Below are 26,922 nucleotides of genomic sequence, written 5' to 3' on the forward strand. Positions count from 1 at the left end.
TGCATGTCATCGTCAAGAATGACGACATGCCGTTTTTATGCTAAACGACACGTAGTTGTGGTACAACAAGTGAGCTGCGTCACACGTCTGACTAGTTCCGTCACCCAGTTAACGGCTGCGTGACGCAGCTATGCCCTGTTGCCCTACTTCTATAAATATATCTTTTTCTCATGTTTGAGACAACTTTGGACGATTTTAAAAAACCCTAAAAACACACCCTGCGGCTACATTCTCCTCTAGAAGCTCTTTTGAGTTCGTTTGAAGGAGAATTGCCATTAGAGATCAATTTTAGGTGAATTAAACCAAAAAAAAAAGAGAGAAAATCAAGAGAGAAAAGAGTGAATATTTAATCCTTAGTGATGAAGCTTCTGGATCGCCGTAAGCATCATTCATTAAGCCGTTTACAATCCTCAATCTGAGGATTAGGTAATTCCTTTACACTTTTTGTGTTTTTATTCATTGATTATTTATTTTATCATTGTTTTAGTAGTTTAGTCTTAATTGAATTATATTCTGTTCATTTTGGTCATTCGAGGTTGTCCTAAAATACATTAAAATAAAAAACGCTTTAAATAAATAATTTAAAACAGAATTCGAACCAAAGCAGTTGCGTCACGCAGCCAGTAGATCCGTAATGGAGCTGGCAGTTGCGTGACGGAACTGTTCGTGTCCAAAATTTGGTTTCTTTACCCAGAACAGCTGTGTCACGCAGCTATCGGGTCTGTCACGCGACTGTTCTTCAAAAAACAGTTGCGTAACGCGACTGTTCCAGGATTCCAGAAATGATTTTTGTCCTTTTTTAAAAAATAATAAATTTTGTACAAAATACAATTTAATTTTTCCAATAAATCCAAAAATGACCAATTATGAATAGATTGTAATTTAATTAAGTTTTAGAATATTAAAATGTAATTATGCATGATTTTGGTTTGAGAGTTTTTGGGTTTGATTTCAAATCGGGTAGAATGTATTTTTAAGGTCGGTTTGTGGCCCGCCTTTAACCAAAAGGCAAGAGCGGATCTTTTATTTATTCGATTTAACTACTTTGGTTTGGAGGATTTGGATGATTATGGATGCAACGATTGAATTTGATTGGGACGATTAATTAATTTTCTATATAAGAACTCGGTTCGATTCATTCGGGTTGGGTTTAAATAAATAAATGAATTGGCTTTTCTAACTAAAATAAATTAGAAATCGTAGGTTAAAAGAGGCCAGTTTTTCCCGGCGTCGGCTTCCAACAGGCCGACGTACCCAATTCCCTTACCCAGAATTGCCTTGGCGCGCCTGACCAGTCTTTTAAATAATTTGGCCTTAAATAGAATTGGGTTTAAAATGGAGTCATTTTTATAAAATAAAATTGGAAACGGTCCCATTGCCGCAAAAATAGGTGGCAGCTCAAAATGTTTTATAAGACCGATTTATCGGCATCGTGTCCAATAAACTGTTTTGTCACCACTGTTCAAAATAAGATCACTTTTCCAAATCAAAAAACGAAAAGTGACAGTTTTTCGGATTGCTCGGGGGCGGTGCGAAAACACTCGCTGAAAATGTTATCTAAATTTAAGATTGAAGAGTCGAAGCTCGAGCTGTAATATCCTCAACTTTGTAGTTCCTACTATTCTAACTTTTTCGATGAATTCGGTTATCCGAATGAAAGGAAAACTTAGAATAATGGGAAACACTATATATTGAGGATGTTTAATGGTAATGAATGTGAGTACAAATCAATTTGAAAGATTAAAGGAAAGCGAAAATGAGTTAAAGGAAATCACAAATGAGTTAGAGCGGAATGACTTCTTGTTAAAGCACGATTTTACCCGAAAACCCCGAAAAATGGTAATTTGAGTATGACTTTTCTTAAGTGGGATTTAGAATATTAAATACACTTGGTTGATACCTACTAGGACTAAAGTGAAGTGATTAAAAAGATTAGAGTGCCAAAGGATGAAGGGAAAACAAAAGGGAGGATTATAGTGCAATTTTCATTTAAAGGACATGGAAGGAATTTTTAAGAATGTTTAGTATATATCATTATAAAGAGGTGGAGATAACCACGCCATTTTCCACCCATTTTTGCAGCCCAAGTTGGTCAAGAAGAGAGGAGGAGAGTTTTGATTAAAGACCAAGCAAAAAGGAGGTGAAAATCAAGGAATTTTCAAGTAATTCTTAAGAAAAGGTTAGTTAACTTCACTTCCTCCTTCTTTTCTATGTCTTAATTTTTGAATTCCATGAACTTTGAAGTGAGGTGCTTGCTTGTTCATTCTGATTTTGTGAAGATGAAGTGATTAGAATTGATTTTAAGGTGATTTAAGATGATTGAAAGTAGTTATGCATGAATTCAAAGTCTAATTTGCATAATTCACCAAGATGGATGATTTTGAGTTTGTACTTGATATGCCATGACCTAGGAATTCTGATATATCTTATATTATGATGTTATGTGAGTAATAGAAGAGTTTAATTGCTTGAATTGGTGCTGGAAGTGAGGTGAGAATGCTTAAGCAAACATATCATTGTCGGACTTGTTACAGTTGGGCTGCCTGCAATTCAGCTTCTGTAATTGGCCTATTTGACTAAGCAAATGAACTTCAAAATTCATGAAATTTTATATGGATATAGGCGGAGATGTTGGGTACATCATGGTAAAAGGGAAAGGTCATTGGAGCAAAGGAAATGGAGTTATAATTAAATCCATGCAGGCTGCTCAGCATGAGAAAAACTGAAATTCAGATTCTATAATTATGTCATTTGACAATGCAAATGAGCTTTAAAAATTATCAAATTGTACAGGGCAGTACCCTAAGATGTTGGGAACATACTGTAAAAATTTCAGGGCAAATGGAAATAAGGAAATTAAGATATAGCCAACGGAATGCAAGCTGCTCACATGCTGAAATTCTGCATTTCATAAACATTGAATGAATTTAGCATGCCATTGACTTCTATTGTTTTCATTGTTATTATTATGTTTCTAGGATGTGGTTAAGTGTTGGATATGAAGTGTTTCATGCTTAAACTAAGGTCATATGACACTTGGACAAGCATAGTGAAAATGAAAGAAAAAGCATGACACAACATTCTAATGCTTAATTTGCATTCCTATAGAAATGCATGTGTGTACATTGTGTAGTATGAAGTTAATGTGAGTATTACTCTCATGCTACAGCTTCTGAGAGTAAGGGAGTTGAGGAGAGGGTGGTTGCTAGAGGAAAAAGGCTAGGGGAGCCTTCTAGCTCAGGTTAGTGTACTATTCCTTTCCTACTTTTGTTTAAACAAAATGAAATTGATTTTGTAAAACATTTTCAATGGATTTGCTGTATGAATTATAACTATAACAAAAAAAAAATATTAGTGATTTCATAAGTGTTTAAAGAAGAAAAAGATTGTTTTAAAAGCATACAACCTAATGACATATGTAAATGAATTTTATGATTCTTATACCTTGAAAGAGGAGGATGTTGGCCAATTGATACCTGTAGTATGAGGGGTGGCCGTGACTGAATGATTTTAGTAGTGTTTGCGAAATGAAATGTTGCCCATAGTGGTTTTAATATTATTACATGAATGGAATGGTTTAAAAGTCTTACAGCTGATATAGACATGGTTATTACCCCGAATATCACTTCATTTGTTGAAGTTGATATTACGATTGATTGAACATGGATATCATCACTAGATGATATATGATTGATATGAAATTCTCCCTCCATGTTGAGGTTGTAGATTGCTCCCTCTTCTGTTGAAATCATATCACAGATTGAGGTTGTAGATAGCAGGTTTAGATGTGCACATTAGACAGTGATGGCCCTCGGAATTGATTCTATAAAAGCTGTAAAGACTACATTATGAATTTATGATTTAAATGGTATTGTTTTTTTTTCTCTTATTTCCTTTAACATGGTGGGTTTATGACTTATGATTCATTATTTCATATAAAGAGTTTGATTTGATATATTTGTTTTTATTTTATAATAGTACACCACTAAGCAAAATGCTTAGCGATAGTTGCTTTTGTGCTATCGCAAGAAAAGGCAAGGAAAAAGAACTAGGAGAGGATCGTTTTTATTTGATGTAGATAGTATACTACTGATGTAGCTATTGTATATTTGACTTCTTTTGGAATATGTATGATGTATTAAACATTAACAGAACATCTATGTATATTTGAGCATATACATGTAAATTATGATTGTATGAATTTTTATTATGTATCTAAGGTTTGAAAAGGATTTCAGTATGTAATTAAACCATCCATGGGCTTATGGGTTATGGAACCATTTTATGTTTTTGCTAATATAATTGATGTTTAAGAAATCATATTGAGCTTAATGGAAATTATGTTTCATATGTTTAGTAAATTACGGCAAGAAGACATTTCTTTATACCAGATGAAAGAACCAAAAGGAGTTTTACATTTAATAACTAAATTTACTTTTCGACAAGATATAAATGAATGAATCAACAGTATTAAGTCCCTTGTAGTATACTTAGTGAGCATTTATAAGACTTAAGTGCTTCTTAAGTATATTACGGGCGACATGCCATGTCTTACAGTGTGGTAAGGTGTGACATGTTTATTTTGGTATCAGAGCGGTTTTAATTGCATATTGGATCATATTTTTGCTGAATATAAATGTGAAATATAATCTGCTCAAATATGTCATGACTGTTAATTGTTGGATAGCTACATCATACAATATTCTAGTAAGATGAATGTTTTTCTGTGATAGTATACAGAGAGCATTTTGTTGTTGATAGATAGTATGGAGGGTGTTGGTCAGGGAGATAATTTTAATCCTCCTGAGGAGCAGTCTGAGGCGAGGCAGGAAGAGATTGGTGATGCTCCCGAGGGTTCTGATGTTCCTGTTGCACCAGCTACTGACCCTATAGCCCAGCAGATGGCTGTGTTATTGAGACAACTGGCAGGTAACTTACAGCAGCAGCAGCAGCCAGTTAGACAGTATGATAAGTTGGTTAAGTATGGGGCCACAGAGTTTTCAGGCACCACTGACCCGATGGTAGCTGAGCAGTGGCTAGAGAGGATTGATAGGGTTTTCTTAAAGCTCCAGTGTGATGATGCTCAGAAGTACGATCATGCAGTCTCTTTACTTTAGGAAGATGCATATGAGTGGTGGAAGACAGTTCCTAGGAGCAAAGTGCAGCCACCAGTTCTGACTTGGGCAGACTTCCTGAGGGAGTTCAAGAAAAAGAATGTTCCATCTACCTATGTGGATGCCAGGATAGAGGAGTTTCTACAGCTCAAACAGGATCATAGGACTGTAGCTGAGTATGAGAGGGAGTTTACTCGGTTGAGCTATTATGCTGGGAGTATGTTAGTTACAGGCAGGGACAGGTGCAAGGGATTTGAACAGGGATTGAAGCCCATTATTAAGAGTCATGTGATTGGCTTTGAACATGAGAATTTTTTTGCATTGGTATCACAAGCTCTGAATCAGGAGAAGGTTGAGCAAGAAAAGGCTATAGAGAAGGAGAAGAGTGTCAGGAGGACTTTCCCAGGGGCTAGTAGCTCTAGTAGCAAGAAGGGGAGATTCTTTGGTCCATTTCCTCCTAGATCTAGCAGTGTGAGGCCACAGAGCCAGAGGCAGTTCAGACCACCATTGCCACCTCCACGAGCTCCTCCAGTTACTCGTAGTTGTGTTCATTATGGTAGATATCATGGAGGAGTGTGTAAGTTGACCACAGGAGCATGTTTTAACTATGGCGAGGTTGGACACTTTGTGAGGGATTGCCCTAAACCGAGAACGACTATGGCATATGCAGCCACAGAGGGATCTATTCAAAGACCAACTGCTAGTTATGGATCTTCTCAGTCTGCAGGCAGAGGTAGGGGCAGAGGTAGAGGTAGCATGTCGGGTAGTTAGGGGACAGTGAATCAACCAGAGCCTATTGGTGGGCCAGCTAGAGTGTATGCTATGAGGCAGAGGCAGGATGCCGATTCAGCTGATGTAGTGGCTGGTATATTTTCTTTATTTAATCATGATGTTTATGTGTTGTTTGATCCTGGATCATCTCACTCTTATATTAGTGCTGGGATTTCTTGTTATGCATCTGTTCCTTGTTTGAGATTGGGTTATGATGTGCTTGTATCGAGTCCTTTAGGGCAGGAGGTTATTGTTAATAGATTATATCATGATTGCCCACTCATGATCCAAGGTCATGTATTCCTTTTTGATTTAGTTGAGATGCCCTTCAGAGATTTTGATGTTATTTTGGGTATGGATTGGTTAAAAAAATATCAGGCAGTGGTTGATTGTGACCTTAAGAAGATTATATTTAAACTGCCAGAATATGTAGATGTGGTGATACAGGGCGAGAGACAGATACTTCCTTCATCTGTGATCACTGCAGCTTTAGCTCAGAAATTGATTCGTCATGGGTGTGTGTGAACCCCTACCTCGAATATCATAGCATATGAATGCATGTGACTAAAGAAGAAATGCACGTGATGTGTGAGTCGCCACCTTGTTTAATTATTTTCGGGTAAACTAGGAAAAACCCTAAGTGACTCCAATTTTAATTAACCTAGTTACTAGATTAATTATCCCAAATGTTCAAGGCATGGTCTACGAACCCGAGGTGGATCCCGAGACTATGTCATGCTGATGAACTAATCAAAGATGAATGCTTTGCAGGGTGAAAGATGATGTAATTGGGACCAATGAAAAATGTTTATGTGATTTTGACTTGCCGCCCGGGGTTAAATCCCAAACGTGCCTACGTACTTCCGTTTGAATGGAAGATCAAAGTCAACGTAGTTCGATAGGCCTCTTTTAGAGGGCTTTGAATGAGAATGCTTTATGCATGAGTGTGTGTATGCTTTGTGCATTTTGTTTAGGCATTTTGCCAAAGAATTGATTGATTTTTAGGCATTTGATGCCAAAATGTTGATTTTAATGGCTTTTAGCCAAAAAGATTGATTTAGGCAATCGTTGCCAAAAATGATTAATTTTAGACGATTGTCGCCAAAATGATTGATTTTAAGGCTTTTAGCCCAAAAGAGTGATTTAGGCAATTTGATTGCCAAAATGATGTTGATTGGGCGATTGTCGCCAAAATGATTGATTTAAGGCTTTTTGCCAAAATAAGTTGATTAATTTTAAGGCATTTTGCCAAAAGATCGATTTAATTGTAGGCAACTTGTTGCCAAAACGTGATCAATTAAGGCTTTTAGCCACAATTATTAATTAATTGGACTTAAGCAGGATTTGTTTGAAATAAAGGCGATTACACCATAGCTATTAATTAACTAGGTGTTTTGAGCAAATATTGTCGGATTTAGGCCTTAATACCGCGATTATTAATTAATCGGGCTTTTAGCCTAAATTTATTTAATTGAGGCAATTTGTTTGCCTAATGATGGCATGGATGCATTTATGGAGTTGTAGAATTATTAGGAGTAGAAAAGAAGCATGCATGACGTGCTAAAATTAAATAGGCAGAGTTCAGTTCATGTACCTGATTTAATCGTCGACCGCTTCTTAACTCCAGGTTAAGCTCCTCGTTAAGGGAATTAATTTTAATTTAATTTTAAGTGACCAAGTATCACAACAATAAAATAAAACTAAAATTAAAAAAAATGCAAGAAAGCAGTAAAGAATCGCAAAGAGCGTAGGGAGAAGGAGCGTCCGTTAACACAGACTGAGTGTCTCAAAACGGAGCCCCAGAGCCGTTTTTTATAGGAAAAAACGTGATCCCGGGCGCCCCTGCCCGCCTTCGAGGGCGGGCATGCCCGCCTGGTCTGGGCGGGCGAGCCCGCCCTAGCTGGGCAGGCGTGCCCGCCTGGTTTGGGCGGGCGTGCCCGCCTGGCCTGGGCGGGCACGTGTGCCTTTTCCCCTTTTTCTTTTTTTTCTTTTTTCGTTCTGGAGGCTTTTTCGGGAGTTCCGGACCTCCAAAAAATATTCCGAGACCAGTTCCGTGATCCTCGTAATTTTTCGGACATTTCAAGTGCCATATTGGCATACTTCCGGTGAACTTTCAAAATGGCCTTCGGTCCAGCCGGACTACTTGCAATCCGGGAAAACTAGCTTTTTGAGCCTCAAAATTTAGGTATTCACAGTGTCGGCATACCTAGCTCACGTTGTTGACACAAGGGTAGGTACTCCTAATCTTAAGGACATTCCTACTGTGTCTGACTTTCCAGATGTGTTTCCAGAAGAGTTACCAGGATTGCCTCCAGAAAGGGAAGTTGAATTTGAGATTGAGGTTATGATAGGGACTCAACCGATCTCCATTACTCCTTACAGGATGGCTCCTGCCAAATTAAAAGAATTGAAAGCACAATTACAGGAGTTGCTTGATAAAGGGTTTATTCGCCCTAGTGTGTCACCATGGGGAGCTCCAGTGCTATTTGTAAAGAAGAAAGATGGTAGTTTACGGTTGTGCATCGATTACCGCTAGTTGAATAAGGTCACAGTCAAGAATAAGTATCCTTTGCCAAGGATTGATGATCTCTTTGATCAGCTTAAGGGTGCTTCTGTATTCTCTAAGATAGATTTGAGATCGGGATATCATCAACTCAGAGTTAAAGAGCAGAGTATTCCTAAGACGGCATTCAGGACTCGCTATGGCCATTATGAGTTTCTGGTTATGCCATTCGGATTAACTAATGCTCCGGCAGCATTCATGGCTTTGATGAACACGATCTTCAGACCTTACCTTGACCAGTTTGTTGTGATTTTTATTGATGACATTCTGATATATTCTAAAGATAGAGAAGAGCATGATATGCATCTAAGAATTATTTTTCAAACTCTTCGAGAAAAACAACTTTATGCTAAGTTTTCTAAATGTGAATTCTGATTAGCACAAGTTGGTTTTCTTAGTCATATTGTATCTGCAAAGGGTATTGCAGTGGATCCTGGTAAGATTGAGGCTATTTCCAGTTGGAAGCCACCAAAGAATGTTTCCGAGATTCGTAGTTTCTTGGGTTTGGCTGGCTATTATCGCAGGTCTGTTAAGGGATTTTCTATCATTGCTTTGCCCTTAACTAAATTGTTGCGAAAGAACGTTAGATTTGAATGGACAGATAAATGTCAGGAGAGCCTTGATAAGCTGAAGAAGTGTTTGACTGAAGCTCCAGTTTTGACTTTACCTATTTCAAGTAAAGAGTTTACTGTTTATAGTGATGCTTCTCATAATGGATTAGGTTGTGTGTTGATGCAGGATAGAAATGTTATTGCTTATGCATCACGCCAACTTAAACCACATGAGAGGAATTATCCCACGCATGATTTGGAACTTGCAGCCATTGTATTTGCATTGAAGATATGGAGACATTATCTTTATGGTGAGAAATGCTATGTCTTCACCGATCATAAAAGTTTGAAGTATCTGGGTACTCAAAGGGAGTTGAATTTGAGACAGAGAAGATGGCTTGAGTTGATAAAAGATTATGACTATATTATCGATTATCAGCCAGGGAAAGCTAATGTGGTAGCAGATGCACTGAGCCGTAAGACTATTGCTAGCCTGAGAACTACAGAGTTATCTCTAGTCCATGATCTACGGTCTATTAATGCGAAGTTTGAGACGATTTCTGACAATTGGGTGTTAGTTAATCTTCAGGTGAAGCCTCTACTGGTTGATCAGATTAGAGCAGCAATATTGAATGATGATGAATATCAAAAGATTCTTTCAGAGACACAAGATCGTAAACGACCAAAATTTTCTGTCAGTAAAGATGGGTTATTACGATTTCGAGATCGATAATATGTTCCTTCAGATTTAGATTTGAGACATCTCATCTTGGAGGAAGCACATGATTCTCCATTTGCTATGCATCCAGGCGGGACCAAGATGTATAGGGATTTGAAGAGGAACTATTGGTGGACTGGTATGAATAAAGATATTGCTAAATTTGTATCTAAATGTCTAACTTGTCAACAAGTCAAGGAAGAACATCAAGTACCAGCAGGATTACATCATCCACTTCAGATTCCAGAATGGAAATGGGAAAGAGTGACTATGGATTTTCTAATGGGAATTCCACTTACCCAGAAGAAACATGATGCAGTTTGGGTTATTGTGGATAGATTGATAAAGAGTGCTCATTTCCTACCTGTAAGATCCGACTATAGTTTAGAGAAATTGGCAGAAATATATCTTGGTGAAATAATTAAGCTACATGGAGTGCCAGTATCCATTGTTTCCTATAGAGATCCAAGATTCACATCTAGATTTTGGGTTAGCTTATAGAAAGCCCTGGGCACTAGATTGAATTTTAGTACTGGATTCCATCCTCAGACAGATGGTCAATCCGAGAGGATTATTCAAATATTGGAGGATATGCTTAGAGCTTGTGTTTTTGAGTTTGAAGGTAGCTGGGATAAATATTTGCCTTTGATGGAATTTGCTTGTAATAACAGTTACCAGACCAGTATCGGAATGCCTCCATATGAAGCTTTATATGGTCGAAAATGTAGGACACCCCTATGTTGGGATGAAGTTGGTGAAAGGCAATTGCTAGGTCCTGAAATTATTCAACAAGTAGAAGAAAAGATCAAAGTAATTAAAGAAAGATTGAAAGCAGCTGCAGATAGACAAAAGTCATATGTGGATCTAAAGAGAAGAGATATAGAGTATACTGTGGGTGATAAAGTATTCCTTAAGGTTTCCCCTTGGAAGCGTGTTATGAGATTTGGTAGAAAGGGAAAATTGAGTCCTCGCTTCATAGGACCTTATGAAATACTTGAGAGGATTGGTCCATTGACATATAGGTTAGCCTTACCACCAGAACTCGATAAGATTCATAATGTTTTCCATGTTTCTATGCTTCAGAGATATAGATTGGACCCTTCACATATATTGCCTTTAGAAGCAATTGAAGTTAATCGAGACTTCACATATGATGAAGAACCAGTTGCTATCATAGCTAAGGAAGTTAAGCAACTTCGGAATAAACAGATTCCCTTAATTAAGGTGTTATGGAGAAGCCACTCTAGAGAAGAGGCTACTTGGGAACGTGAAGAAGATATGAGAAGACAACATCCAAAATTATTCAGAGATCTATAACAGGTAAAATTTCGAGACGAAATTTCTTTAAGGAGGGAAGAGTTGTAATATCGTCAACTTTGTAGTTCCTGCTATTCTAACTTTTTCGATGAATTCGGTTATCCAAATTGATACGAAATCGAGACCACTCAACTATAAAGCTCAAGGAAGCATGGAGGGCATCTAAGTTTCTCACATTAATAGAAGCACATGTTGAGTTAGAGCCTGAATTTCCAACACATGACTGTGAATACTCAAATTTTGAGGCTCAAAGAGCCATTTTTTTCGGACTGCAAACAGTCCGGTCGGACCGGAGGTCATTCAAAAAAGTTCACCGGAAGTGTGCCAATATGGTACTTGAAATGTCCGAAAAATTACGAGGATCACGGAACTGGTCTCGGAATATTTTTCCGAGATCCGGAACTCCCGGAAAAGCCTCCGGAATAATAAGGAGAAAAGGCACACGTGCCCGCCCACGGGGGCGGGCCTGCCCGCCCAAGCCAGGCGGGCATGCCCGCCTCGCATGGGCGGGCACACCCGCCCAGCTTGGGCGGACACGCCCGCCCAGCATGGGCGGGCATACCCGCCCAAGCCAGGCGGGCATGCCCGCCCAGCTTGGGCGGACACGCCCGCCCAGCATGGGCGGGCACACCCGCCCAGCTTGGGCGGACACGCCCGCCCAGCTTGGGCGGGCACACCCGCCCAAGCCAGGCGGGCATGCCCGCCCAGCTTGGGCGGACACGCCCGCCCAGAATGGGCGGGCATACCCGCCCAGCTTGGGCGGACACGCCCGCCCAGCATGGGCGGGCACGCCCGCTCTCTTAGGCGGGCACGCCCGCCCTCGAGGGCGGGCAGGCGCGCCCGGGGTGCGTTTTTTTCCTATAAAAAGAGGCCCCGGGGCTCCATTTTACTCACTCAGTCTGTGTTGACGGACGCTCCTTCTCCCTACGCTCTTTGCGATTCTTTACTGCTTTCTTGCATTTTTTTAGTTTTAATTTTATTTTATTGTTGTGATACCTGGTCACTTAAAATTAAATTAAAATTAATTCCCTTAACGAGGAGCTTAACCTGGAGTTAAGAAGCGGTCGACGATTAAATCAGGTATGTAAACAAAACTCTGCCTATTTAATTTTAGCACTTCATGCATGCTTCTCTTCTACTCCGCCTAAATTCTATAACGGCATAAATGCATTCATATCATCCACCAGGCAAATAAAATGGTCTTAAATAAATAAAATTAAGCTTAAGTGCCCGGTTAATTAATAATCGCGATATTAAAGCTTAAATTCGACAATATTGGCTAAAAGCCTAGTTAATCAATAACTATGGTGAAAGTGCCTTATTTCGAACAGTTTTTTTTTTTTTTGCCTAAGTCTAATTAATCAATAATTGTGACTAAAAGGCCCTGATTAAACACTTTTTCTTTTTATGGCAATAAATTGCCTATATTTCAATTTAATTAATCACTTTAGGCAAACAAATTGCCTATAAGTGAGAATTGATTCTTTTCCATAGCGACAAATCGCTTCAAGCAATATTTTGGCTAAAAGCCTTTAATTAATCACTTTAGGCAAACAAATTGCCTATAAGTGAGAATTGATTTCGTTCTCATAGCGACAAACCGCTTAAATCAAAATTTGGCTAAAAGCCTTTAATTAATCACTTTAGGCAAACAAATCGTCTATAAGTGAAGATTAACCTTTTTGTAGCGACAAATCGCTTAAATTAAATTTCTTTGGCTAAAAGCCTTCGAACAATTTTTTTTGGCAAATAAACTGCCTTAAATCAATCCATTTAGGCGATAATCGCCCAATTAATATCATTTGGCAAATTAAGTGCCTAAACCAATATTTTGGCTTTAAAAGCCTTAAAACAATTCGTTTTGGCACAAATGCCTTAAAAAATCAATCTTTTGGCAAGAATAAGCCCAAATTAAACTCTTTTGGCTAAAAGCCTCAAAATCAACATTTTGGCACCAAGTGCCTAAATCAATCAGTCTTTTGGCAAAAAGCCTAAACAAAATGCACGGAGCATACACACACTCATGCATAAAGCATCCCATTCAAAGCCCTCTAAAAAGAGGCGTATCGAACTACGTCGACTTTGATCTTCCATTCAAACGGAAGTATGTAGGCACGTTTGGGATTTAACCCCGAGCGGCAAGTCAAAATCACATAAACCTTTTATTTGGTCCAATCACATCATTTACCTTGCAAAGCATTCAAGCATTCATTCATGGTTAGTTTATCAGCATGACATAGTCTCGGGATCCATCTCGGGTTTGCACACCATGCTTTAGACATTGGGTAATTAATCTAGTAACTAGGTTAATTAAAAATGGAGTCACTTAGGGTTTTTTCCTAGTTTACCCTGAAACAATTAAACAAGGTGGCGACTCACACATCACGTGCATTTCTTCCTTAGTCACATGCCTTCATATCGCATTTGATATTTTGGGGAGGGGTTCACAGTTTGGCGACTCTGCTGGGGAATGTTTATGTAATCTTTTTGCATAATAGTGGACTACAATTGCTGCATAGACTAACCTGCCCTTCTTTAGGGTATTATTTTACTATGCTTTGTTTTGCAGGGTACCTAAGCACAAATTGAGTATTCCTTCTTTAAGAATGCTTAATAAGGGAAATTTGAACTTGATTGACAAATTTAATTAAGACATTTAAATTTGTTGACTTATGTGCACGATTGAGAATCTTTTTCTCCATTGCATAAAAAATGAATTTCAAATGAATTTCTTCTCTCTCTGTTCAAACTTCTGAGTCTGGATAGCAAGTAGCGCTGATCGGCAGGTCTCTTTGATTATGTCGACGGACAGCCAAAGCGTTCTCCCTGTTACCGCAAACCGCCCCTAATCCTTTTGGGGGTGGCCCATGGGTATGCGTACCACTGGACCCACGTGAAACTCTTTGTTTCACATGTGGTTAGGTATATCCATACTCAAGGTTCAAGGGTCCCTTATAAACCGATTCTCTATTTGAGTCATAGCCTATAGAACCTACCCTTTAGGGCTGTATGCACCCAATGATGTGAATCATATTCATTAAATGGTTTATGACATGTTGTTATGTGCATTCACGACATATCATAGGCATGGGATAAACACAAAGAGAGCAGAAAAACACCCTTTTACATTCAGTCATGCACAGTTGGACAAAGAGTCAATCTACCTCATATCAGTTACCTGATACACCAACCACTGTACCTAATCCAGCTACCCTTACCCTTACAGGTGCCCACAATCCGAGTGCCTACCCAAGTGCCAGACACACCTACAGTGCTATCACCAGCTTCACCAGCTTCACCAGCTACACCAGCTTCGCCTACAACTCCAACAACCCTATCTGCACCAATGGCATCACTTGCTGATATCCAAACCCTCATCGAACAACTAGAGGCTAGAATGGAGGCCAGAATGAATGAGGCACTAGCTGCCCAAAGGACCGCCCTGATAGCTGAATTGGGAAATGGGAATGGTAATGGAAATGGGGCTTCCGCTGGGGGAAGTGGACCTGCTGCCTCCAACCAGGGTCCTGCTGCTGAACCTACAGACCCCGTCCTAAACCTGGATGAGATGCCTTCCAAAACTGCTTCTGAGCTGGAAGCTCAGAGAATGAGAGAGAAGCTAGAGCTTTTAGAAAGGTCAATCACTGCCCTCAAGACCCATAAGGAAGTGGTGGACATGGACTCCTTGTCTTTGTTCCCTGAAGCCAGATTACCAACTAAGTTCAAGATGCCCAACATGGACAAGTTTGATGGAACCACTTGTCCTAAAACACATTTGAAAATGTATGTGGGTGCCTTAAACCCATTCGGATTGAGCAGTGAGCTCCTTGCTCAGTTGTTCCAACAATCTCTTACTGGTGCTGCATTAAGATGGTTTGTTAGCCTTGATCGGTCTAAGATGAAGACCTGGGAGGATATCTGTAATGCATTTAATTCCCAGTATCACTACAACATGGAGGTGGATGTTACCCGAAGGGAATTAGAGACTACTAAGCAGAAAAATAATGAACCTTTTTCCTCGTTCCTTACGAGGTGGAGGGCCAAGGCCGCCCAAATGATTAACCGGCCTTCAGAACAAGAACAGGTAGACATAATAATAAAGAATCTGCAGCCTGTCTACCAACAGCGGTTACAAACTCAGTACCTACCAACGTTTCAGTCACTCATTGCCACTGCTACGAAGGTAGAAGATCTGATTCAAATGGGGCAACTGAAAGAAGACTCAGGAACCTCAAAGTACAAGAAACCTAGCCAAGCTAGTAAAGTCCATGAAGTGGCAAGCATCACCCCCACTAACCCTTTGCGTGTGGGGAACATGAGAAATGGCAATCAGTCCAGAAGAACCTATACTGATCTCGGGATGCCAATCCTTTTTGGTTTTCCGAGAGGCTGTCAAGGCCAATTACATCAAGCCTTTGGAAGCAAGGCCCCCACCAAATCCTTTACCAAGGAATTACAAAGCAGATGAATACTGTGAATACCATCAGGGATATGGGCATAAGACTGAAGCGTGTTGGACGCTTAGGAACCGCATACAAGATCTGGTAGACAATGGGTCGATCATCCCGAGAAGTAAACCAAACATTAGTACTAACCCCTTACCAAATCATGGGGTAAATGCTATTATAGATGACCAGGAGCTGATCGATCCTTTCGAACTGTTCCTAGAGATGAATAACATATGTGTCCTGGATCTGAACGACCTAAGTGAAGAGGTCGATGCTATTACCAGGAGCGGGAGACAGTATGAGCCACTGGTTTTGGATAAAATCCACAACAAGCCCTACCAGAGGGCAGAGGAGCCAAAAGAGGACTCGGTACTCTTACAATTGAAAAAGACACAAGCTAGGGTATCAATCTGGGAACTGTTGGCAGCATCCTTTCCTCATCGCCAAGCTCTTTGCAAGGCTTTGAGCCAATTACAGACGTCAGTGGAGGTTAGCCCGGAAGTACTAGTCTCCACCCTCACCCAGTCATCCAAAGTACAAAGCATCGGGTTTTCTGATGAGGACCTGCCTAAAGAGGGGGGCAGTCATAATAATGCCCTGTATGTCACGGTTCAGACCAGAGACAAAACGGTGCCCATGGTTCTCATTGACAATGGGTCAGCTCTGAATGTCTGTCCACTAAGGGTAGCCAGCTGCTTAGGGTTGGAGGAAACAGACTTCACTCCATCAGATCAAATAGTGAAAGCATACGATAGTACCTGGAGGGAAGTATTGGGGGTTGCCACACTGAAATTAACAGTTGGGCCAACTGTGATGGAAGTTCCGTTTCAGGTTATTGATGTACCAACCAGCTTTAATCTGCTTCTAGGTAGACCATGGATACACCACACCAAGGCAATACCCTCGTCCTTGCACCAAAAGGTCAAGTTTCCCTATGAAGACAAAGTTATCACCATTCAAGGGGATGACTACAATCAGCTGAAAAAGCCAAAGGGCCAGCCTCTCTTTGAGGTCAGTCCTGAAACTGCCAACCTACCTCTCTCAGGATTTCAGTATGACACCGTGCAATGCGTAGAAGGAAAGCCTGCCAATTCTCGAGTTCTCTTTGATTTCGGGACAGTACGGATAAACTGCATAGTGCCTTTGATGCTGAAGATGTCCTACCTGCCAGGAATGATTATGGCAAGGTCAGGAAAAACATACCCCGCACTGCAGGCCTGGGAGTGTCCGGTAAATGAAGGAACTTATGGACTGGGTTATGAGCCTACCGAGGAAGACCGCACTGAAAGGATAAGACGAAGGAAGAAGGGAGGCATACAAATGCGGCCATATCATCTGACTTTGAATGGCTATTTCTGTAAACTGGGAGAGACAATTCCTTATTGTGGCTTCCCGGAGCCATTCCCCTGCCCGACTGCTAAGAAGATGCTGCCGGGATTAGAAGTATTTGCCGATGTCTGGGGCAACGGGCCCGAAACCATCACTAAACTGGAAACCGAGGACTTCATGCAGCCTAGTCTCTTTGATGAGGTTGCAGTCATCACAGGAAATGATGGGAATCAAGACCTGCTCAACCTGATCAAGCCAAGCGAAGGACCTCTTGACAACTGGTACGCCGAGGAGGAGCACACTGCTGATAAACCCCCTCCCGAGTAAAACCTAGCACCAGAGTCTGTAATCATGTCCTGTACTGAGTCTGAGTCTGATCCCGAGTCTGGAACCGAGTCAGAGTCCAGTTCCAGTTCTGAGTCGTCTGTGTCGGATCTAGAAGATCCAGATTTCAAACTTGATGTAACTTTTGAAGACGATTCTGTCATAATTAATAAAGGTCTGCAAATTCTTGATTACCCTGCGTGTCTATCTTTCCAAGCATTTCCAAGCAAAAATGATCAAATAAATGAAATAAAAAATGAAAAGGAAAAAATAATGATTGGCAAAGAAGAAAATGAACATACACACATTGCATCTGATTGCATGAACAGGGAACAGGTCAGTAAATGTTTGAAGAAGTTTGCCGATTGTTTCATGTGGAAGGCGAGTGACATCACGGGAATTGACCCAGCAATAGTGGTGCACAAGATTCCGGTATATCCGGAAGCCAAACCGGTGAAACAAAAACTCAGAAGACTGAAGACGGAATGGTCCTTAAAAATCAAGGAGGAGGTTGCCAAGCAGCTAGAGAATAAGTTCATAGAACCCATCGCCTACCCAACATGGTTAGCAAATATTGTGCCGGTGCCGAAGAAAGATGGCAAAGTCAGAATGTGTGTGGATTATCGGGATTTGAATAGAGCATGTCCGAAGGACGACTTCCCCCTGCCGCATATTGACTTGTTGGTGGACCGAATGGCTGGACACGAGACGGTCTCTTTGACCGATCTTGCTGTCGGGTATAATCAAATAATGATGCATTTGCCAGACAAAGAGAAGACGGCATTCATCACGGAATGGGGAACCTACTGCTATAGGGTCATGCCCTTCGGGCTCAAAAATGCCGGGGCAACCTATCAAAGAATGGCAACGACCATCTTTCACGACATGATTCACAAGGAGGTGGAAGTGTATGTGGATGATATGGTGGTTAAGTCAAAAACAACCGAAGAACATACAACAGCACTTGAGAAGTTCTTCCTTAGACTTCGAAAGTATAATTTGAAGCTCAACCCGGCGAAATGTCTGTTTGGAGCCACGTCCAGAGTATTTCTGGGGCATATGGTTAGTCGGAAGGGCATAGAGATTGACCCTTCAAAGGCCAAAGCTATTCTGGAAATGCCAGCACCAAAGACCGAAAAAGAAGTCCGAGGTTTCTTGGGAAGGCTACAGTACATCAGCCGTTTCATCAATCAGTTGGCTGATACCTGTGGCCCAATTTTCAAGCTACTTAGGAAAGGAGTGGCAGTCAAATGGAATGAGGATTGTCAGGCAGCTTTCGACCAAATCAAGCAATACCTGTTATCCCCACCAGTTTTACAACCACCAAGGGTAGGAAAGCCTTTGCTATTGTACCTATCAGTGACGGAAGAAGCTATGGGTGCAATGTTAGCTCAGCAGGCAGAAGATACAAGGGTAGAAAATGCCGTGTATTACCTCAGTAAGAGGATGCTAGAATACGAATTGAAATATAATAAAATAGAGAAGCTGTGTTTGGCTCTGGTCTGGGCATGTACAAAGCTGCAACATTACCTCTCGTCTTACACTACGCACGTTATTTCTGAATCGAACCCCTTGAAATTCCTTATGGAAAGGCCGGTCCTTGACTGTAAGATGGCAAAGTGGGTATCGGTGCTTGCAGCTTATGACCTAAAATTTGTACAACGGAAGGCAGTAAAAGGCGGAGCCTTGGCTGACCAATTAGCAGAACTGCCAGTTGAAGACCAAATGCCGGAGGTGGAATTTCCTGATGAAGACTTGTTGAATTTGGAAAGAGAAGTCTGGGAGATGTACTTTGATGGAGCTTCAAACTACCATGGAAATGGGGTTGGTGTCGTATTCAAAACTCCTTGTGGAGAGTACGTCCCAATTGCAGTTAAACTAGACTTCGACTATACCAATAATGAGGCCGAATACGAAGCCTGTATCAAGGGATTAGAAGCCGCCCTAGAAAAAGAAATAAAAATCCTTAGGGTTTTCGGAGATTCCAACCTGATAGTCTCCCAGGCCCTAAGGAAGTGGAAAATCAAGGAAGAGCGTTTGGTTCCTTACCTACAACGCTTAGACGAATTGGCTCAACAATTTGAGGAATTATCTTTTCACTACTTACCGCGAGCCAAGAATCAGTTTGCCGATGCCCTAGCTACTTTGGCCTCCATGGTCAATGTAGAGGGAGACCAAGTCATTCGACCTCTGACAGTCCGGCTACAGAAACAGCCAGCACACGTTATGAATTTGGTGGATGACAAGCCTTGGTACTGGGATATACAGAACTATCTTCAGGGTGAAGCCTATCCGGAGGGATCCACTAAAACTGATCAACGGACATTGAGACAGTTAGCATCCGGATATTTCCTTACTGAGGGAATTCTGTATAAAAGAAGTTGGAATGGCTTGCACCTGAGGTGCGTTGACGAAGAAGAGGCTCAAACCATCATGGATTCCGTACATAATGGGGAATCTGGTCCACACATGCATGGGATGGCCCTGGCTCGGAAAATTATGAACCTGGGTTATTACTGGTCAACTATGAACGAAGATTGCGTGAGGCACACACGGAAATGCCACGAGTGTCAAATTTTCGCTAAACTGCAAAGGCAGCCTCCGGTCAATCTGAATCCCATAGCCTCACCATGGCCTTTCGCAATCTGGGGCATAGACATAATTGGAAAGATCCATCCGAAGGCCTCTAATGGCCACCAATTTATCCTGGTTGCTGTTGATTATTTCACAAAGTGGATCGAGGCAGCCTCCTATTCGGTTTTGAATGCCAAGAAGGCAGCACAGTTCGTTCGTACCCACATCCTTTGTCGGTATGGAACACCATTCGAGATTATCACTGATAGTGGATCTCATTTTCAAAACGAGTTTTCAGACCTGCTGAAGCGAAAGAAGATCCAGCATCATAAGTCCTCTCCCTACCGTCCACAGACGAACGGGGCAGTTGAGGCTGCAAACAAGCCATAAAGGTCATTTTGCAGAAGACAGTTCAAAAGCATAGATCTTGGCACGAACAGTTACCAAATGCCTTATGGGGATATAGGACTTCAATCAGAACGCCTACTGGGGCGACCCCGTATTCCTTAGTATATGGCATGGAAGCAGTATTACCTATTGAGCTGGAAGTTCAGTCGGCGAGGATCATCCGGGAAAGCCAGATCAGCGAAGCAGATTGGGTTAAGAATTATCATTTGCAACTCTTGGGCATGGATGAAAAGCGACTACGAGCAATCCACCAAACTCAAGTGTATCAAAGAAGAATGGCCCGGCATTTCAATAAAAAGGTCAAAGACCGTAAACTGGAAGAGGGTTGTTTGGTCCTAAAGGAAATTAGACAGCCAATCATAGACCCACGTGGGAAGTTTCGTCCTCATTGGGCTGGACCCTATGTGTTGAAGAAGATACTATCTGGCGGAGCCGTCATCTTGACTGATTTGGATGGTTTGGAATTCACAAATCCATGTAATTTAGATCAGTTGAAAAGGTATTTTGTGTAATTGTAATCATTTGCATAATGTAAAAGGAACTACTTTAGACCTGATTCTCTTCGGAAAAAAGAAATTATATATCGGAGATATGTAGGCAGCCTTCATTGGGCGCGGTCTAAACATTAATAAAAAAAAAAGTCATTTCATAATTCTTTTCTTCTTTGCCAATAACAAAAAAAAAAGAAGAAAAAAAGAGAAAGAAAGAAAAACCCGCTAAGTCGAAAACCCGAAAGGGCGACTTAGGCAAAATTCGGGGCCCGCTAAGTTGAAAACCCGAAAAGGGCAGCTTAGGCAAAAATGGGTAGCTCGCTAAGTTGAAAACCCGAAAGGGCGGCTTAGGCAAAACTTAGAGCTTAAAAAAAAAAAAAATAATAAAGTTGGAAAATGCTTGGAAAGTTTGAAAGACAAATGACATTCATAATTCAAGCAAGCAGTTCAAATCAAGCAGAAAGCAAAAGATTCCAATAAATAATAAAGTCTAAACCAAAGTCTCAAGTAAAAAGCCAAAAAAGGCAAAGCATACATCCAGAAATAAACCCAAAAAAATCATAAGTCTATAGAAGTCTAGGTATCCCGCCACCTCCGTGGAGCGGCATCCTCTGAGTCTTCTACCGAACCAGCCTTGCCTGTCCGAGGAGCCAGCACGATCTCCTCACCAGTCCCAACCTCATCCTCAGCATCAGCTTGAACCCAACCTTCGAGTACGCTCAGCAGTGCAGTCCTCCTTGGTCTCTCAATTGGCCAGACAGTAGTAATGAACCAGGCCCGGTACTCGAGAGAAGTCTGAACGCTGGTAGGATCAGGTAAAGGTCTAACCATACGGTGATCTCTAACCCAAGCTTTAAGAACAGCTCGGGTAACACCAGCAGTAATCGCAGAATCAGCTGAAATGTCATCCATAATAGGGACAGTCTGATCTATCCCCATCTGCCTCAGAACGCGCGAAGCGCAGTACCAAGTACAGTGTGTGAGGCCTAGGAGGTAAACCCGAGAATGGCGGAAGCTGACCTGAATAAAGCAGTTGATATTATACCAAGGGACGAACCACAGTATCTCATTTGGACCCAATTCAACCAGCCATGAAGTCCATGTTTTAATAGAAGGGTGGGAGAGCAAGATTTTCCGCATGCGATATTGAGAAGGATTGTAAGGAAGGGAGGTTGGAGCAGCCACTACTTGAAGGTGATCCCTCAACCAAACCTGAATAATGGATCTTTTCCATTATAAGAAAAAAAGAAGAGGAAGAGGAAGAATGAGGTAGGATAATAGAAAAATACCTGGAGAATGATGGGGGAAACAGTCCAATCATCGAACCCTAAAGCAGCTCTGTCAAGACATCTAATGGTCTCAGCCAGCACAATACCGCCAATGCAACCCATATCCTCCATTTGCCAAACCATAGGGCAAAGCCGCAAGTCTCCAAAACCCGGGTCACGGTTGAATAAGAAACCAGCCAACAAGCAAAAAACCAGGGCCCGCATCCTCAGCCTCATCCGGTCAGGATCGTCCAAGCAAGTCTCTGAAAATTCATCAATCAGGGGTAGCAGAATCGCCTTCTGGTCATCCACAATCATAGCCTTAGCCTGTGGCCGGCTAAACCGAAACAAGTTCTCAAACGACTTAACATACCCAACTTTCACCTCGTGCCTAACCAAGGGAGCATTGGGATCACACCCTATAATCGCACAAAATTCCTCAAAGAGAGGGCACATTTCCTCCATCATAGCCCCAAACCGAAAGACGTGAGCCTCAGGATCCCAAAATCTAATACAGGCTCGCACAAAGTCCCAGTCAACTACTACGCCCCTAAGAGTGATAACAGGAGAAATCTCGTACCTCCCCAAATTGATCTTTTCAACTTTGGAGAGACTCCTGGTCCAGCTATGCATGCTATGATTGTAAAAGGGATTCATGTTTCTTATTTATTTATCCTTCCTGTTTTTATTAAAAAAAAAAAAAAAAAAAAAAATAAATAAATAAATAAATATAATAAATAAAAAAATAAAGAAAAAAGGAGGGAGAGAGAGAACTGACCTAAATAGTTGTTTAAGCACAGTGTTTGAGAGTCAGAATGAAAGAAAAAGGGGCTGAAAGCAGCCTTTTTATTAAGAAAGTCGCGCCTAAGGGCGGCTGCCCGCGCCCTCTAAGGCGGGTATGCCCGCCCAGGAAGGGCGGGCACGCCCGCTCAGCGTGGGCGGACATGCCCGCCCAGCTAGGGCGGGCACGCCCGCCCAGCGTGGGCACACATGCCCGCCCAGGCAGGGCGGGCACGCCCGCCCAACGTGGGCGGACATGCCCGCCCAGCTAGGGCGGGCACGCCCGCCCAGCGTGGGCGGACATGCCCGCCCAGCTAGGGCGGGCACGCCCGCCCAGAGTGGGCGCACATGCCCGCCCAAGCAGGGCGGGCACGCGCGCCCAGTATGGGCGCACATGCCCGCCCAAGCAGGGCGGGCACGCGCGCCCAGTATGGTCGCACATGCCCGCCCAAGCAGGGCGGGCACGCGCGCCCAGTATGGGCGCACACGCCCGCCCAGCCAAGGCAGGCATAAAAAAAAAAAAAAAAGAAAAAAAAAAAAAGAAAAAAGAAAAAAATAAATAGGAATAAAAATTAAAAAAAAATAACTTTTTCCTCTTCTCTTTCAAAAAAAAAAAGAAACAAAGTTTGTACTTTTTTTTTTTTTTTTTTTTTTTTCCTTTTCTGCTCAAATCTCATACATACATATTGTCAAGTATTAATCAAGTGCAGGTACAAATAAGTTGAGTACAGAAATACAGGTCAAGATTCAATACAGGAAAATAAAGAGGGAAAGAAAGTAAAGGAAAGCAAAGAAATCTAGCAACCATCAGCGGCGAGACCTCCTCCGCCTCTGGTCGTCAAAAGCCTGCAGTGTCCAAGCTGACGTTAGTTCCTCCTGCATTCCAAGGATTAGCTCCATCATCTGACGGATCAAGCCGTCAGGAACCTGGAAATCGCACAAAAATACAAAGTCAATGTACAAATCTCTTATGAATCTTTTTTATGAGAGATTTACCAGTCATTACCTCATTAATGTCATCAGGAGGAAGAGCCAGGTGATTCACACGGTCCAGGGATACCTCCCTAAGAGACGAAGTACCCTCAGGAGTGTAATAGGAAATGCTGTATGGAAGGTGCAAGTTGGCCAAGCCCCGATGGACAGGCCTGGTAGCCTCTGAAATAGCCTGGGGAATCCTGAAGGCACCAACCAAATGACTAGGGCCAGCTCGAGACGGACCCTCCACCGGAGTAGAAGAAGAAGGCTGGGCCTCAGGCCTCCTCCTTGGAGTCCTGGCCGAAGAACCAGAAGCCCGAGAGGAACGTGTGCCAAGCGGCTGGGAAGGAGTCGACCTCGGGAGACTGTCGAACCTGGAGCCGATGGGCCGCATCAGAAACACCTGGCAGAATTCGTCGTAATCTCCACCTTGGATCAATTCCATGTACGGGATACCCTCAGTATGGACATCTGTAAGAACCATCTGTTTGCCCGCTCGCATGTCCTCAGGGGGAGGAAGAGGAACCGAGCGGCAGCCCCTAACCTGGAAGTTCACTCGCTCACCCAGGTAATAACGTCTCAGAACAGGATGTGATAAGACAAACCGTCGCCGAGACAGAGCATCTGATCGCCTGAAGTGGGGATCCGCCTCAATCCAATGTTGGAGTCGGGTGCCCATCGCCCCTACTTCAACCTACGTAAGAGAAGTAAATGTGTTAATAAATCTTTTTTCACACAACCAAGAGAAATTAGGAATGCACTCGCCTGCCCTATGGAACAAGTATCGAAGAAGCTCCGCAGATCTCCCAAAGACTGCCGGCGTAGAACAGACTGTTGGTTAGCTCGGTACCATCTCCAAGCTAAAGGTACCAACCCTAGCCCAAGATCAGTACGGGCCAGCTCAGGGCGGATAGAGGGGAAATACTCAAAGGCCCAAGTCTGCACAAGGAAGGAAAGGATTAATAATAAAAAAGGGGGCACAGAATGAGGATATGTTCTTTACATTACCTCCCAGAAATAGTAGGTCCCACTAAGCCTGCAGTGGCCTCGACTCATATCGCACATGTCATCATACATGCGGCTCAGAATAGCACCAGCCCAGTCATACTCAGAGAGGTGGGCCAAGTCCTCCAAACTCCTCAGTATAGAGGGATTAAACTTCTCTTTTCTGTTAGACCAAAAAGACGAAGCAAACAGCAGCAGCAGAGTGAATCTAGCTACCTGAGTCGCTGTTAGCTCTCCCTGTCTATGTCGAGCATAAATGCTAGGAGCTTGGGAGGATAACCAGTGCCTCGAAACACTCAGATCGGGGGAGGAATGGCTGGGTCTAACAATCCGGGGAAGGTCAATCCCTATCAGCTCCGTCATTCGGTCGGGGGTAACCGCAGTCCTCCAATCGTCATACAGCTCGATCGGCTGAGTACCAAAAGGAATCCCAGAAATCAATGAAAAGTCAGTTGGGGTCATCGTCATCTCGCCCCAAGAGAAGTGGAAAGTGTTGGTGGTGTCCCACCATCTCTCAGCCAACGCGCCCAGTAAACTTTTGTAATTCTGCCTACCCAGCTCGAGATTTCTTAAGAAGCCCAGGTGAGAGGGGTCAATGATGGCTCCGACCGGGTTATTAGGATCAAGTATGTCAAATGGGATCTCAGCAATAGAGGACTCGCCCACGTCCAGCCTTATATATGCGTCCTAGAAGGTAAAACAGTTTAAGGTTATCCTTTGGTTCCTAACTAAAAGATATTCTAATCCTCCCCCAGTACCATACTAATAAAAGTGGTAAGATTCAATCACGATTTGGCCTAAGGCCCAAAAATCATAATTTGGCCTAAGGCCCAAAAAATCACGATTTGGACTAAGGCCCAAAAAAAAAAATCATAATTTGGCCTAAGGCCCGAAAAATCATAATTTGGCCTAAAGCCCAAAAAATTCACACTTGGCCTAAGGCCCAAATATACAGAAGCGAAGGGAGCTTACCTGGGCAAAGACGCCGGTCATGGAAGCATGATTGTCAGCGTCCGCCGTAAGATTGGCATCGTCAACAGAGATTCCCAGAGACTCCAGGAGATCCTCACCGCTGCTATGGCTCGGGGAAACCATGATGAGAAAATTTGAGAGAATTTGAGAGAGCTCTTTTGATTTGGAGAGTGGAGAATGAATGAAGTAATGAGTTTTTGAGCTATTTATAAGCAAATAGCCAAGAGGCGGGTCTTTTGGACGCGTCCGATTTTCGCCTCCAAAATTTGTGTTTCAGACAACCACCGACTCCCATAAATCATTTTTTATGATAGTCAGTGGGGGGCAATTGTGAATACTCAAATTTTGAGGCTCAAAGAGCCATTTTTTTCGGACTGCAAACAGTCCGGTCGGACCGGAGGTCATTCAAAAAAGTTCACCGGAAGTGTGCCAATATGGTACTTGAAATGTCCGAAAAATTACGAGGATCACGGAACTGGTCTCGGAATATTTTTCCGAGATCCGGAACTCCCGGAAAAGCCTCCGGAATAATAAGGAGAAAAGGCACACGTGCCCGCCCACGGGGGCGGGCCTGCCCGCCCAAGCCAGGCGGGCATGCCCGCCTCGCATGGGCGGGCACGCCCGCCCAGCTTGGGCGGACACGCCCGCCCAGCATGGGCGGGCATACCCGCCCAAGCCAGGCGGGCCTGCCCGCCCAGCTTGGGCGGACACGCCCGCCCAGCATGGGCGGGCACGCCCGCCTAGCTTGGGCGGGCACACCCGCCCAAGCCAGGCGGGCATGCCCGCCCAGCTTGGGCGGACACGCCCGCCCAGAATGGGCGGGCACGCCCGCCCAGCTTGGGCGGACACGCCCGCCCAGCATGGGCAGGCACGCCCGCTCTCTTAGGCGGGCACGCCCGCCCTCGAGGGCGGGCAGGCGCGCCCGGGGTGCGTTTTTTTCCTATAAAAAGAGGCCCCGGGGCTCCATTTTACTCACTCAGTCTGTGTTGACGGACGCTCCTTCTCCCTACGCTCTTTGCGATTCTTTACTGCTTTCTTGCATTTTTTTAGTTTTAATTTTATTTTATTGTTGTGATACCTGGTCACTTAAAATTAAATTAAAATTAATTCCCTTAACGAGGAGCTTAACCTGGAGTTAAGAAGCGGTCGACGATTAAATCAGGTATGTAAACAAAACTCTGCCTATTTAATTTTAGCACTTCATGCATGCTTCTCTTCTACTCCGCCTAAATTCTATAACGGCATAAATGCATTCATATCATCCACCAGGCAAATAAAATGGTCTTAAATAAATAAAATTAAGCTTAAGTGCCC

Source organism: Jatropha curcas, chromosome 4 (assembly GCF_041381405.1).
Source record: "Jatropha curcas cultivar XTBG-Jc1 chromosome 4, XTBG_Jcur_1.0, whole genome shotgun sequence".
NCBI lineage: Eukaryota > Viridiplantae > Streptophyta > Magnoliopsida > Malpighiales > Euphorbiaceae > Jatropha > Jatropha curcas.